Genomic DNA, 15,749 nt, shown 5'->3' on the forward strand with positions numbered 1-15,749 from the left:
AAAGCAAGCTTTCATCAGTCGTGGCACAGAGTAGAAAAATGAGGAGGTAATGTTGGAGTTGTACAGAGCATTGGTTAGACCAAAGCTGGAGTACTGTGTGCAGTTCTGGTCACCTCACTACAGGAAGGATGTGATAGTACTAGCAGAGGTATGGAGAAGGTTAACCAGGATGTTGCCTGGTATAGAATAATTAAGCTAAAGGAGAGACAAGGTAGGCTTGGATTGGTTTCTTCAGAGCAGAGAAGACTGAGGGGGCACGTGATTGAGGTGCGTAAAATTATGAGGGGAATGGACAAGGTGAGTAGGAGCAGCTGTTTCCCTTGGTTGAGTAGTCAATTGTGAGAGGGTATAGTTTTAGGGTAAGGGACAGGAGTTTCAGAGAGGATTTAAAAAACAAATTCACACAGAGTGGTAGGAATCTGGAATGCACTGTCTGGGCAGGTAGTAGAGGCCAGAAAATTACAACCTTTAAAAATATTTGATGAGCACTTGAAATATCATAACATTTGAGGAAATGGGACAACTGCAGGAAACTGGGATGAGCACACCTTTAACTAGCTGTTTTTGTCATTGTAGATTCAATGGGCCGAAGGGCCTTTTCTGCGCTGTATGACTCAATGGACATGATATCTATCAGAAAGCAGCTTAAAGATTTTGACATAAATAACACTGTGCTGTTGCCTTTGAGATTAAGAGCGCAAATCTTCTTGCATTTTATCATTGTGGCTAATTCACAGCTGGACATTAAGGGATTATGTGGAGAAGCTAATAATTCCTTGTTAGTGGTGCATAAATACATTTCATAAATTCAGTCTGCTTACACAAATGAGTGCTTAATTAGAAAGGCAAATATTACTGTTGATGTGTTTTTCTTGGGTTTCATGATTAAAAAAGGAAAAATGACTTGCATAAGAAGTTTCTATTGAGATACCACATACATAAAACAACTCCTTGTATAAGACAGAGAGCTTGTGGACGTGAATGGGGCATAGGATTTGACATTCATAGGGGTTAGACGGAAATTGAGGAGACAGCAGAGCAATGTTGCTGTTGACTTTCTTCAGACTGATGTGTGGGCACAGAGCAGGGAGTAGGCATTGGAGCTGCATGCTGACTTTATCTCATCAGTGTCTATGCATATTCTTTTGTTGTTTGTGTTTGTGCTGGCTTTTCAAAACCCGACGCTGTTAAATAATATTAATTGCAGATTGTGTTAGAGTGAATGTAACCACGCAGCTGTTGTTTATTGTAGTACTGTTAGTCAAATGTTTGCAGTTACATCCAGTATTAATTCACAGAGTGCAGAAAGTGTTGGTATTCTCACTGAGAATGAAACAAATATTAAAAGAAATAAAAATAGGAAATGCTGGAAGTGCTCATGAGACTTGGCATCCGCTGTGTCATGAGAAACAGCGTTAATAATTCAGGCCAGTTCTGGTGAAAGACTTTAAACCTGAAACGTCAGGTTGATTTAATTACACTGGCTCCAGAGCCAGGATCTGGACCAAATGGGCATCACCAACCCACATTTGGATCTGGAGGTAGTTGAAGAACAGTCATGCAAATCGGGCAGTTTTGTGGCCACCTGCGGGCCAGCTCCTGCATTGAAGACCTGGTGGGGTCTTGGAGTCATTCAGAGCCTTGGAAGGACAGCATACCCAGAGTCCCAGGATCACAGGGTAAGTGGTTTAGGAACAAGGGCTTGCCCAATGTCCAGTCCCTCAATCAAGCACTGATTCACTTTGTTCAAGGGTGAGGTGACAAGCTGTCTTGGGGTAGCAGCTCTCATGAGTGGTGTATTGGGCTATGCCAAGCATTTGTTTATGGTCATTAGCTGGCTATTTCAGAGCCTCAATTGGCAATATGGGTTTCTGTAAATAGAACTTACTTCTGGTGGAGGTGCCACCTCCAGTAGCAGACTATTCTCCCCTTGCTGGGGTCCAGACCAAAAGAGGCACACTGCTGATTGTGGCCCCCGAATTGACCAGCTACACATGCACAGTCCATTAGAGAGCAGACCGCTCTGGGGCTGTGGTAACCTCACTGGAAGAGGTGAGCACTGCTGAGGTAGATGGGAAATCGAGACGGGGTGATCAAAACAAATATTAAGTATTTCAGAGGGGACATGTAGTCAGGGGAAAGTTATCCCATGTAAAGGCAACTTTTCCTGCCTTCGCAGAATACCAGGTTCTAAAGGACTCCACCTTACCATGGAATGGATACCTTCAGGAATCTGTCACAGCCATCACAAGGAGTCAGTGACTATACTGCCAGCAAAAAGCTGGCAAGTACAAAACTGATCACTTGATCACCTTCTATTGACCTTCTGTCTCTGTTGAGAATGCTGATGTGGCATCACCACTTTTTCCCCAGCAACCCTCTACCCCCAGCCTGGGGCCAAGAAAATGCATAGCCCTTTCTCTATTGAAGCCACCTGATGTAGAGTATTTCTCATCTTTTCTCCTCTTCTTTCATTTTTCCAGCATCCACAGCATTGAACCTTTGCTCAGATATGAAATGACAGCTGAGATGTGTTGATCTGTGAAAGATTTAAATGTGAAAGCAACACATAGGTTACAACAGTCATCAAGGGATATTTGTCCCAAATTTCTATTTGCTGTCAGCAGGTGTAGATGGGAATTATACAAAGAGACATGGTGGAATCCACATTGGAGTGGATTCCACAGGAACTGCCCAGGAAATTGAAGAATTCGCCACATCTGGAACCTTCTAAAAATATCCATTTAAATTGAAGATATTGGAGGATTCAGTTACTCAGGAAAAAAAGTCAACTATTGAATAGCTAGCCCAAGTCCTGAGTAACCATTCAACTGCTTTAACCCAGGGGCAACTTCAGTCTGGGCTGCCTTGGCCTGGTGTCATGGTCTGCACTACTGGGTCCTGGGTGAAAAGGTTCTGCATGCCCTGCAGGACCTCAAGCACCCAGCCTACAAAGCACTGATGCCCCCTAATGTCCTGGCTAAATGTCAGGAACAATGTAGGTCAGCTCCAGACTGACTATTTGTTTATGTTCACAATTTCATTCAGTGTTGGAGCAGATGCAAGAGATGCTAATGAATCCCTTGATATCCACTGAGCTGTTCTGGGCATAAAGCATGTTAAAATGGAGCTAGAATTGCACATGAGGGGCACCTCGTAGGGGAGGATAGGTAGTTGTGTGTAACATACAGAAAGAGAACTTGCAGGTCATCAAAGCCTCCAAACAACCTGACAGAACCTGACACAACTTGGACCTCGAAGAAGTAAGATTCAGCCCAGTAAACTTTGATGTGAATACATGCAATGCACAAAGAAAGGCAACATTTTAAATCCTATTTAATCATGGAGTTAAATCCCTCAATTCTGGACAGTACAAGGCAAAAAGTACACCAGAAGAGGTTACACTGACTGTTCACCACTAAGTCGAATTGCTGACCAAAATGAGATACTCTTCCCTAATTGGGAAAGGTAATTTTTCATTTAACACTTATAATAGTGTCCAGATCATTTCTCATCCCAAGAACAGAATTCACTAAAGAGGAGGTAAACAACAACAAACTGCCATTCCTCGATGTCACAGTAAAGCAAACAGCCAAATGAGGAACTTCAAACCAGCATCTACAGAAAAACAACACATACGGACCAAATATTGAACTACGGAAGCAATCACCCCAACATCCACAAACGAAGCTGCATCAGAACATTATTCCAATGAGCCAACACACTCTGCAGCACAGAGGAACTACACAGAGCAGAGGAAAATCACCTATCCCATGTATTCAAAATGAATCGGAACCCAATGAACACAGTCCGCCGAGTTCTCAGCAACAAACCCAAAAAAGCAGACAAAACACGTCCAGAAACCCTAGCCACTCTCCCCTACATCAAATACATCTCGGAAATGACTGCCAGACTACTCAGACCCCTTGCACCATGGTAGCCCACACACCCACCAACACACTAAAATGGCAGCTAATGAACTTGAAAGACCCTATACAGACAATGAGTAAAACTAACATCATTTACAAAATACCGTGCAAGGAGTGTAACAAACACTATATTGGACAAACAGGCAGAAAACTTAGTCACCACGATACATGAACACCAACTAGCCACAAAAATACATGACCCTCTCTCACTCGTATCCTCACATACGGATGAGGAAGGACACCACTTCGACTGGGACAATACATCCATCCTAGGACAAGCCAAACAAAGACATGCACGAGAAGCATGGCATTCCAACCGGAACTCTATCGACAAACACATCGAGTGAGCCCCCATCTACCACCCCCTGAGAAAAGGAACCGGAAGTGACTTCACCACAGGAAATAACATCACCACAGGAAATGACATCACCAACCCAAAGAAACCCAAACATATAAATAGAAAGCAGGAATTTTCAGCATTGCTTTGCATGAGGTCCACTGAAGATGTTACCTGGTAAGGTAACGAAACGTCTGGAAATGAACCTTTCAGCTCAGCGAGCAAACCTACATCCAAAACCTTAACTTGAGCTACAAGTCTTCTCAAAATTTGCTAAGAACTTAAGAACTAGGAGTGGCATGATGGGTCCGTGTTTAGCACTGCTGCTTCACAGCTCTAGGTTTGATTCCAACCTTGGGTGACTATGCAATTTGCACATTCCCCCTGTGTCTGTGTGGGTTTCCTCTGGTGCTCCAGTTTCCTACCCTACTTTTGATTCTCCCACCTAAAGTGTATATCCTCTCACCTTCCAACATTAAACTCCATCTACCAAGTTTTTGACCCACTCACTCAACCTGTCTATATTCCTTTCCAGATTCCTTATGTCCTCATCACATGTCCTCCTATGTATTTGTATGTCACCAGCAAACATTGAATACAGTAAATTCTGATACTCTTCCAAATCATTATTATAGATGGGAAATAATTGAGGACCTAAGCTCAATCCTTGTGTAACTCCTTCTGTCTTTGATTTATTTGAAATCATGCTGTTGAGCTCTTCTTTATCCCTTCATGCGATGTGGGCATCATTGGTTAGGCCAATGTAAGCCCTCATAGACATTTGATACTTCATAATTAGATCCCCATTTTAATGGTTTCCTAGATAACAGTACCCAACTCCATTTTGATCATTTAAGTTTTGTCAAGGGTAAGACGTATATGAGTTTGCAAGAACAAAACAAGCTCTTAAAAGTTGACATTCAAACACAGAAATGTCAGTATTTCAGCGACTTGCTGAAAGTTGAACATCTGCAGAGATCTCTTCTGGAGGCCACAGTGGAGGCAGCAGAAGGAGGGACTGACCTCAAGACATAGCTGGATGATAGATGTCTCAGAGTGGTTGAAAGTGAGCGACAGTGGATGATACAAGCCGTGGTGTACCAGTGTAGCAAGTCACCAAACAGAAGTAGATAAAAACTGCACTGGCAAAAAAAGGGTAATATTTGTGAAACTGCACCTTACAAACCTTTTGCTGCATGCAGAGTTACAAATGTTGATAGATTCTGAGGTAAAATCTTGCAAACATTGACTGACACAAATGGGAAATTTGTAGGTGCATTTGGTTATCATTCTTGTTAAATGTGGCAGTACAGAGTCGATGGGTCTAAGGGCCTCGTCTGTGCTGTATGAAGTAATGCTGGCATAGTGGAGAGGGATACCCATTTTTCTCTTTCTGTGGTGAGTTTCAGCATTCACCTTGACCAGCAGTATAACAACCAGATGCTGAACTACACTCCATCTGCTCTCTGCAACTAAAAAAAAATAATTCCTTCAGTCTCAAAGAATAGCTTCCAATAAATTTTCCACTTCGCTTTCCAAACTTTATGACTGAGATTGCTAACTTAGTGAGGAATTATGCGCTCATTCTGAGAGAAAAAATACTTATCAATTTCACATTGAACTTTACAACCAAAGAGAACCAAAGAGTTCTTAAGTTCTTAGCAAATTTTGAGAAGACTTGTAGCTCAGGTTAAGGTTTTGGATGTAGGTTTGCTCGCTGAGCTAAAAGGTTCATTTCCAGACGTTTCGTTACCTTACCAGGTAACATCTTCAGTGGACCTCATGCAAAGCAATGCTGATGAGGTGCCTGTCAAGTGGAACCCACTGACAGGGGCCTATGTAGGTGAATGACACAGGCAATTGATATGATCCAAAAATCCCAGAGGTAACAATTTTTTAAAAGTTATGGTGCTATGAATATCTCCTAAATAATTTCAAGGTGATTAATTTCTGGAGAAAAAGACAAATATGAAATTTCAAAACATGGTGAGTCAGGCACATCCGGGGGCAGTAATCTGCAGTCAGAGACCAGAAAAATATCATAACAGCAGTGACAGTCATTATAATAAGTTTTGCATAATAGAGGTTGAGTCCAAGAAAAAAATGTCTTAACATCATAAGATGGCATTCAGCCTACACACCAGATTATCAACCGAACCACTCAGTTCAGACACATCTATCTCCAGTGGCTTATGCCTGAATTATAAAACAATGGGCCTGTAGGTCAGATGCCAGAGTGAAAGTTGTGCCCAGAATGCTGCTGCCAACAGGCTAGTTTAATCAGGGAGAGGTTTGTAACCATTCACTGTGCCAAAGGTAAAATGCACATTGGCTACACAGGATCCTTTCATGATTCTGCAAGGGTTCACTACTCAGAATTTGGAATGGTTACAGGCACTGTGAAACATATGTTGCAGGATTGTAACAGCATGAGATTGCTTGATGGTTCTTGATACGGAAATTATGCTAAGCCCTATGCTGGTGCTTCTGGCATTCAGTCTCCCCTGCTATGGATAAGAAAAATTCAGTGTGCCTTCTATGATACAAAGTTTGGTGGAGTTGCGGGTACGTGGAGGATTGTTAAAGGATATGGCAGGTTACGGATCAGTTGGAGGAATGGGCAGAAAAATGGCAGATGGGGTTTAATGTGAGGTGATGCATCAAGTACAGGTGGAAAATACAATGAATGGCAGAACTCTTAGGAACACTGATATGCAATGGGATCTGAGTTGCAGGTCTACAGATCACTGAAGGTAGCAGCTCAGGTAGATAAGGTGGTTAAAAAAAAAGCCTGCGGCATGTTTGCCTTCATTGAAAGGGGCATTGAGTATAAGGTTATGCTGCAATTTTGTAAAACTTTAGTGAGACCACACTTAGAATATTGCAAATGATTCTGGTTCACCACACTACCAGAAATATGTGGATGCTTTGGAGAGGGTACACAATAGGTTTACCAGGATGTCACCTGATATGGTGGATTTTAGCGATGACTGGGTTTGTTTTCACTGGAACGCAAAATGTTGAGGGGGGTGACCTGATCAAAGTTATAAGATTGTGAATGGCATGGATAGAATGGAAAGTATGCGGCTTTTTCCCAGGGTGGAGGGATCAATTACGAGGGGACACAGGTTCATGATGCAGGGATGAAATTTAAGAGATGTGTGAGGCAGGTGGTGAGCTGTCAGAGGAGGTGGTGGACGCAGACACAACAGCCGCATTCAAGAAGACCTGGACAAATAACTAAATAGGAATAAGAATAGAGGAATATGGATCCTGAAGTGAAGACAGTTTTAGTATGGAAGAGCATATGAGTCAGCGTAGGCTTGGTGGGCCAAAGGGTCTATTCCTGTGCTGTATTGTTCTTTGTTCTATGAATTATTAATACAAACATTATTGAAGCTCAGTGTCATCCTCACCTCCAACTTTGATATTCTTTTTTTCTCTATCAGCTCCAAGTATCAAAGACTTGAGTGCATCTGGTGCAAAAACAAGTTTAGGGGTTCATCACAAGTCATGGGTGAACCACGCCAAGTACTATTAGACCTCATGCTCTAGTGCAATAACTGCCTATTACTCCAAAGTCTCCGTAGAGAGTAATGATAGCTGTTGGGTTTTTGTTTCCATTAGGGATGACACAAAACTGGGAAGATTTGTAAACTGTTGGGAAGACAATGTGGATCTCTGAAATGACACTGACTCCTCGGTAGGCTGTGTGCATAGATAGCAGATGAGTATCACGACAGAGATATTGTGAGGTGATGCCCTTTGGCAGGAAGAACATTGAAAGACAATGTAAAATAAAGGTCAGGCAGCATCCAACGAGCAGCAAAATCGACGTTTCGGGCAAAAGCCCTTCATCAGGAATAAAGATAGCAGATGAGTATCACAACAGAGATATTGTGAGGTGATGCCCTTTGGCAGGAAGAACATTGAAAGACAATGTAAAATAAAGGATGCAATTCTAAAGGGGAATACAGAAACAGTGGGATTTGGGTGTATGTGTGGCATGACAGGTGGAGAGAATAGTTAGTGAAGCATACATGGAGTACAAAAGAAGGGAGGTGATGTTGAATTTGTGAAAAACAATTGTAAGATTTCATCTGGACTATTATGTACACATATAGGCACCATATTTTTGGAAAAATGTGAATGCACTGGAGAGAATACAGAAGCAATTTACAAGAATGATTCCAGTAGTGAGAAACTTCAGTGTGGAGGATCGGTTGAAGATGTTAGGACTGTTCTCCTTGGAGAGAAGAAGCTTGAGGTATGATAAAGGTTTTCAAAATCATGAGCGAGCAAGATTGAGTACAGTGAGCAGCTGCTCCTGCTCATTAAAGTGACAGCAATGAAAGGGCATATATTTAATGTGATCTGCAAAACAAACAATGGGTGATAGGAGAAAAAATGTTTTCACACTGAGTAGTTAGAGTATGGAAGGCACAGTCTAGACGTGTAGTGGAGGCAGGTTCAATAGAAACACTCAAAGGGGCATTGGATGATTATTTAGATCGATAGAAATAATGTGTAAAGCTGTGGGGGAGAAGCAGACGATTGGTGTGAGGTACTGATGCTCCTATGAAGCACAATAGGCTGAATAGCCTCCTTCTGCTCTGTAATCATTGAGTGACTCTGCGACGACTGACCATCTCCTTTATAGCCTTCTCTCCTGTTGCCTGAACCTTTAAGAGAGTTGAAAAGCTAGCAAGGACAAAGCACAAGAGAGTCCAGAACAAGGTAACAATATAACACTTGGTCGAAACAGCTAGCAGCAACTGGGTTGCCATGAAATTAAAGCAACTTGAAATTCGGCCAATTAGTTTAAATTATGTCCCGAGCTATCAAAATCCAATCAAATTTGAATTTAGTATTTTGATAATATTAAAACCAATGAAATGATCCGAGGTTTTGGGGTATAAAACCGGACATTTTGAACAGCTAGAGAACTGCCAAAAGACCAACAGATGCAGTCTGCTAGTTGAAGAGCTCTCATAAAGGTGCCAGTCTGTGGAAGGAGTTTGCACAGCAGAACATCGAAACCAACCTGGGGAGAATCGACAGAGGAAAATCAACAAAGCTGATGGGTTTTGAAACAGGATTTTGTTTTGTAAATTTTAGTCAGAATTTTTTAATTGGACTAGTATTGTAGAGTGGGAGGTAAAAGTTAGGGCTAAGAGGAAGGAGTTGTAAATAGTTGTTGGTTTTAATATTCTCTGTTGGACTTAAAGAATGAAGTTGTTAATTTTTACTTTAATAGTTCCCTGTGGGATAGTTCTTTGCCTCTCGAATTTTAACAGATTACAGCACGGAGTGAATCCTTTCTGTGTTGTTAGTTTAAATTAGCAGAGGGGTTTACCCTGTGTCATAATACTACTTTTAGTCTATTCCCACCAACTGTTGATCATCCAGCTTTCATTCATCATCCCATTGTTTCAAGTGCAGACAGGATTCTTTATGAAATTAACATGAATGCATTTTGTACTTTATGCTTCTCTCGAACCTTTGACACAGTCACCATGTTATCTGTGCTCAAAGAGTCTCCTCCTTTGTCAGTGAAAGTGTGAGTTCCCTCACTTTATTCTATTCTTACTTGCCACAAAAACATTTCCCTCAACGATTTCTCTTCATGCCCTACCTCCATCCCCAACATCTTAATTCCCCTCAATTCACCCAGCCAGCTTCTGCCCCTTTGTAATACCACCTGAAGATGGAAAGTTAGCATCCTGTATGTCTATCACAGCCAGCTGTATCTCCCCATCACTAATGTTGATTTCTCTGCTGATTTGTATTGATAGATTGCTGATTCAATCTTCTATCTTGGATGAGCTACTATGCTCCCCAGTGAAAAAACTTATCAGCGTGACGCCATTATCTTTGGCACATCAACACAAACTGTAGCCTTGCCATTGATCCCGTTTCAGTGCTGTTTCTCAAGTTGACCCCAATGCAATGGGTGCACCATTCCAACACAGGCTCAGCTTCCCCGCTCTCCAATTGCCTACTTTCACCTTCCTGTAGCATTAACCACCTCTGCCTCAATTAATCAGTTACTGTAATCTTTGTCCATTCTTTTCCCCAACTTCAGACTCAATTATTCTGATACTGGCCTGTGCAGCACTCCATCTTCCATCCTCTGTTTATAAAAGTCTATACAAGGCTGTGGTGGCTATCTCCTCTACTCTCACTGAATTCCATTACCACATTGTACCAGTCAAGGGGTTAAAATTCTCCTTGTTGCTTTGAAAATCCATTTCAGCCTTACCTGTTTCTATCACTGTAACTTGCTTCAACTCTACTACATACGTCTGACCTACCTGTTCAGGTCAACATAAAACATCCCGTGGATTAGTATTATTTCAATGTGTTCTTTCAATGAACAGCAGGAAAGTTCTATCCAAGCCAATATTTATCTCTCAAATAAGATTTGTGCCAGGCAATGACCATCTTCAACAAGACAGAACCTTGACAGTCAATGGCCTTGTGTTTCCTGAAACTCCCACAATCAACATCCTGAGGGAAATGTTGCCAATTTTATGGAACATTGACGTGTGAAACCAGAAGTAAATGCTGTGAACACCGTGTGTGGGCAGCCTCAGAGCAGCCACAAATATGCTGAGCCGCACAGCAGAGTGAATAGAACAAAGAACAAAGAAAATTACAGTACAGGAAAAAGCCCTTTGGTCCTCCAAGCCAATCCAGATCCTCTATCTAAACCTATTGCCTATTTTCTAAGGATCTGTCTCCCTCTGCTCTCTACCTATTCATGTGTCTGTCTAGTTACATCTTAAATGATGCTATCGTGCCAACCTCTACCACCTCAGCTGGCAACGTGTTGCAGGCACCCACCAACCTCTGCGTGAAGAACTTTCCACGCGTACCTCCCTTAAATTTTTCCCCTCTCACCTTGAACTCGTGACCCTGAGAAATTGAATCCCCCACCCTGGGAAAAAGCTTCTTGCTATTCACCCTGTCTATACCTCTCAGGATTTTTAAGACCTCAATCAGGTCCCCCCACAACCTCTGTCTTTCTAGTGAAAGTAATCCTAATCTACTCAACATCTCTTCATAGCTAGCACCCTCCATACCAGGCAACACCCTGGTGAATCTCCACCACCCTCTCGAAAGCCTCCACATCCTTTTGGTAATGTGGAGACCAGAACTGTAAGTAGTATTCCAAATATGGCCACACCAAAATCCTATACAACTGTAACATGACCTACCAACTCTTGTACTCTATACCCCATCTAATGAAGGAAAGCATGCAATGTACCTTCTTGACTTATTTGTGTTGCCACCTTCAGAGTACAATGAACCTGAACACCCAGATCTCTCTGTACATCAATTTTCCCCAGGGTTTTTCCATTTACTGTATAGCTTGCTTTTGAATTGGATCTTCCAAAATGCATCACCTCGCAATTGTCTGGATTGAACTCCGCCTGCCATTTCTCCACCCAATTCTCGATCTAGATCCTGCTGTATTCTCTGATAGTCCCCTTCACTATCTGTTACTCCATCAATCTTAGTGTAGTCTGCAAACTTGCTAATCAGGCCACCTATATCTTCCTCCAGATCATTTATATATCACAAACAACAGTGGTCCCAGCACGGATCCCGGTGGAGCACCACTGGACACAGTTCTCCATTTTGAGAAACTCCCTTTCACTGCTTTTCCCCTGTTGCCCAGCTAGTTCTCTATCCATCTAGCTAGTACACCCTGGACCCCTTGCAATTTCACTTTGTGTATCAGCCTATCTCGGGGAACTGTATCAAATGCCTTAATGAAATCCATGTATATGACAGCGGCATCGTCAATCAACTTTGTCACTTCCTCAAAGAATTCTACTAAGTTTGTAAGACATGACCTTCCTTGCACAAAACCATGTTGCCAGTCACTGGTAAGCCCATTTTCTTCCAAATGTAATCAGATCCTATCCCACAATATCTTCCCCTGCCACTGACATCAGGCTCACAGGTCTATAATTACCTGGAGTATCCCTGCTACCCTTCTTAAACAAGTGGGCAAGTTAGCAATTCTCCAGTCTTCCAGAAGCTCACCCGTGTTCACGGATCCTGCAAAGATATCTGTTAAGACCCCAGCTATTTCTTCTCTCAATCCCCTCAGTTACCTGGGATAGACCCCATCCAGACCTGAGGACTTGACCACCTTAATGCCTTTTAGAATGCCCAATACTTCCTCCCTCCTTATGCCTCCTTGACCTAGAGTAATCAAACATCAAACCCGAACCTCAATATCCGTCATGTCCTTCTCCTCAGTGAATACTGATGCAAAGTACTTGTTAGGATCTCACCCATTTTCTCTGACTCCACACATAACTTTCTTCCTTTGTGCTTGAATGGGCCAACCCTTTCTTTAGTTACCCTTTTGTTTCTTATATCTGAATATAAGGCTTTGGGATTTTCCTTAACCCTGATTGCGAAAGATATTTGATGACCACTTTTAGCCCTCTTAATCCTCATTTCAGATTGGTCCTACTTTCCTGATATTCTTCCAAAGCTTTGTCTGTTTTCAGTTGCCTCAACCTTATGTATACTTCCTTTTTCCTCTTAACTAGTCTCATAATTTCATCTCCCATCTATGGTTCCCTAGTTTTGCCATTTATATCCCTGATTTTCACAGGAATATGTCAGTCCTGCACTCTAATCAACCTCTCTTTTAAAGCCTCCGACATATCAAATGTGGATTTACCTTCAAACAGCTGTTTCCAACCCACATTCCTCAGCTCCTGCCAAATGTTGCTATAGTTGGCCTTCGCCCAATTTAGTATTCTTCCTTTAGGACCACCCTTATCTTTGTCCATGAGTATTCTAAAACTTACAGAATTGTGATCACTATTCCCAAAGTAATCTCCGACTGAAACTTCAATCATCTGGCCAGGCTCATTCCCCAACACCAGGTCCAGTATGGCCCCTTCTCAAGTTGGACTATTTACATACTGCTCTAGAAAACCCTCCTGGATGCTCCTTACAAATTCTGCTCCATCTAAACCTCTAACACTAAATGAATCCCAGTCAATGTTGGGAAAATTAAAATCTCTCATCAACACCATCCTGTTACTCCTACACCTTTCCATAAACTGTTTAGGTATTTGTACCTCTATCTCATGTTCACAGTTGGGAGGTCATGAGTACAGACCCAACATTGTTACTTCACCCTCCCAATTTCTGAGCTCTGTCTATATTGCCTCACTGCTCGAGACCTCCACAGCTGTGATATCCTCACTGACCAGTAATGCAACTCCTCCACCCCTTTTACCTACCTCTCTATCCCATCTGAAGCATCTGTATCCTGGGATATTTAGTTGCCAATCATGCCCTCCATCAACCAATAACATGATATTCCCAGGTATTAATCCAAGCCCTAAATTCATCTGCCTTACTACTACACTTCTCGCATTAAAACAATTGCACCTCAGACCACCTGTCCCTTTGTGTTCATCATCTGCTCCCTGCCTACTCTTCCCCTTAGTCATGCTGACTTTATGGTCTAGTTCCTTACAGGCTTTAGTTACTACCTCCTTACTGTCCACTAACCTCCTCATTGTTCCCTGTTGACCAAATACTGAACCGGACTAGCCGTATGAATACTGCAACTACAAATAGGTGAGCGGCGAAAGCTACTGCAGCATGTAACTAACTTTCTAACTCCTCAAAGCCTGTCCACCTGCAAGGCAGGTTAGGGGAATGATGGGATACTCCCTACTTACCTGAATGACTGAAGCTCCAGTAACACTCAAGAAGCTTGACATGATGCAGACAAAGCTGCCTCCTTGATTGACATTGCATCCAGAAGCATCCATTCTGTCCACGACTGATGGTCAGTGGCAGCAGTGTGCACTTTCTCCAAGGTAAACTCCAGAAATTCACCACAGCTCTTTCGAAGGAACCCAACACGCTCACAATCAGTAGCACCTAGAAGGACAAGGGCAGCAGAAACATGTGAACACAACCACCTCCAGATTCCCCTCAAAGCCACTCAGCATCATGATTTAGAAACTTATTTCCATTCCTTCACTGTCACTGGGTAAAAATCCTCAAAATCCACCCTTTCCCAATGGCATTGTGGATTTACCTACATGCGATAGATTGTAACAGTTCAAGATGACAGCTCATCACCATCAACTGAACAACAGATAAAGGGGATAAAGGCTGGTCCATCATGTGATGCTCACATCCTGGGAATGAATAACAAAAAAAATCACAAAAAGCAAATTATCTGATTGTTATCATAATCATTTTTCTGGATGTTTACTGAAAGCATAATGGCAAGTATATTTCCAATAATGACTACACTTCAAACTTATTTGGCTGTGAAGTGACCGAGTGTCCAGCAATTGTGAAAAATGTAGGTTTAAAGAATAAAATAAAGTCTAATATTTGGCATGATAGTGAGAGGATAATCCAGAGAAACACTGGAACGTTTGCCTCTTTGATTCCTGTAAATTAGCCCATGTTAAATTTAAGCAGATAGCAAAACTTTGTTAATTAAATAAGAAATAATGACAGATCAATTAAACAAGCAAGATCTTTTCCCACTCTATTAATTAGCAGGAATGATCAAAAGCAGCAGCCCACTCATTAGCAGCAATGCTGGGAGGGAATGGGTGCTGGTGGAAAAGTGGAGCTAAGGTCACTATCAGACAATCCATAAACACATTGATTGGTGGAGTCGGCTTAAGGGGGTAAAAGGGCAACTTCTTCCTACTTTGTATGTTCTAGTGCTGACTGTATTAAAGTGCACACAGTTAATGGTCATGTGTTATTTTAATGGAAGTTTAAACTGTTAAAAGTAGAAGTTTTACGAACCTTGAAGTCCAACTATAGTTAAAGGAATGGCACAAGTCGTCCCTAAGTAACACCAGTTATCATTTCTAGGCTGAAGCACCAGAGAGTGTTGGATAAAAGAAGAGCCCATGATTAAAACCGACCGGCCTGACAGTCAGCTCCAAGTGCAAGAGCCAGGATTCCACAGCAAAATATGAAAGTATTTATCCATTACCAGCAAAGTGACAGAGTGTGCACACGGAATGAACAATTATCAAGAAAATGTACTACAAACACTAATTAGAGCAATTTTCTGTCAACAGAGTAGCACATGAATTGATTGCAGCTAAATTTCAGATATTTTTGAATTACCATCTTTTCAGAAAGAAAGACTGGCATTTAAATAGTATTTATCATGGTTTCAGGTCAACATAGGACAGCCACTATTGGAGGGTAGCAACCAGCCTGCACACAGCAAGCACCAGGAATCAGCATTGTGACAATAGACAGTAGACAATAGGTGCAGGAGTAGGCCATTCTGCCCTTTGAGCCTGCACCACCATTCATTATGATCATGGCTGATCATCCTTAATCAGTATCCTGTTCCTGCCTTATCTCCATAACCCTTGATTCCACTATCCTTGAGAGCTCTATCCAACTCTTTCTTAAATGAATCCAGAGACTGGGCCTCCACTGCCCTC

At 42.0% G+C, this 15,749-nt stretch overlaps 1 protein-coding gene across 22 annotated transcripts in view; it reads left to right on the forward strand.

The window, feature by feature from the left end:
- The window catches only part of LOC122557375 (teneurin-3), a 2,612,756-nt gene that overhangs the window by 1,417,480 nt on the left and 1,179,527 nt on the right, over positions 1–15,749 (forward strand). The window lies entirely within an intron of this gene.

Source organism: Chiloscyllium plagiosum, chromosome 2 (genome assembly GCF_004010195.1).
Source record: "Chiloscyllium plagiosum isolate BGI_BamShark_2017 chromosome 2, ASM401019v2, whole genome shotgun sequence".
NCBI classification, from domain to species: Eukaryota; Metazoa; Chordata; class Chondrichthyes; order Orectolobiformes; family Hemiscylliidae; genus Chiloscyllium; species Chiloscyllium plagiosum.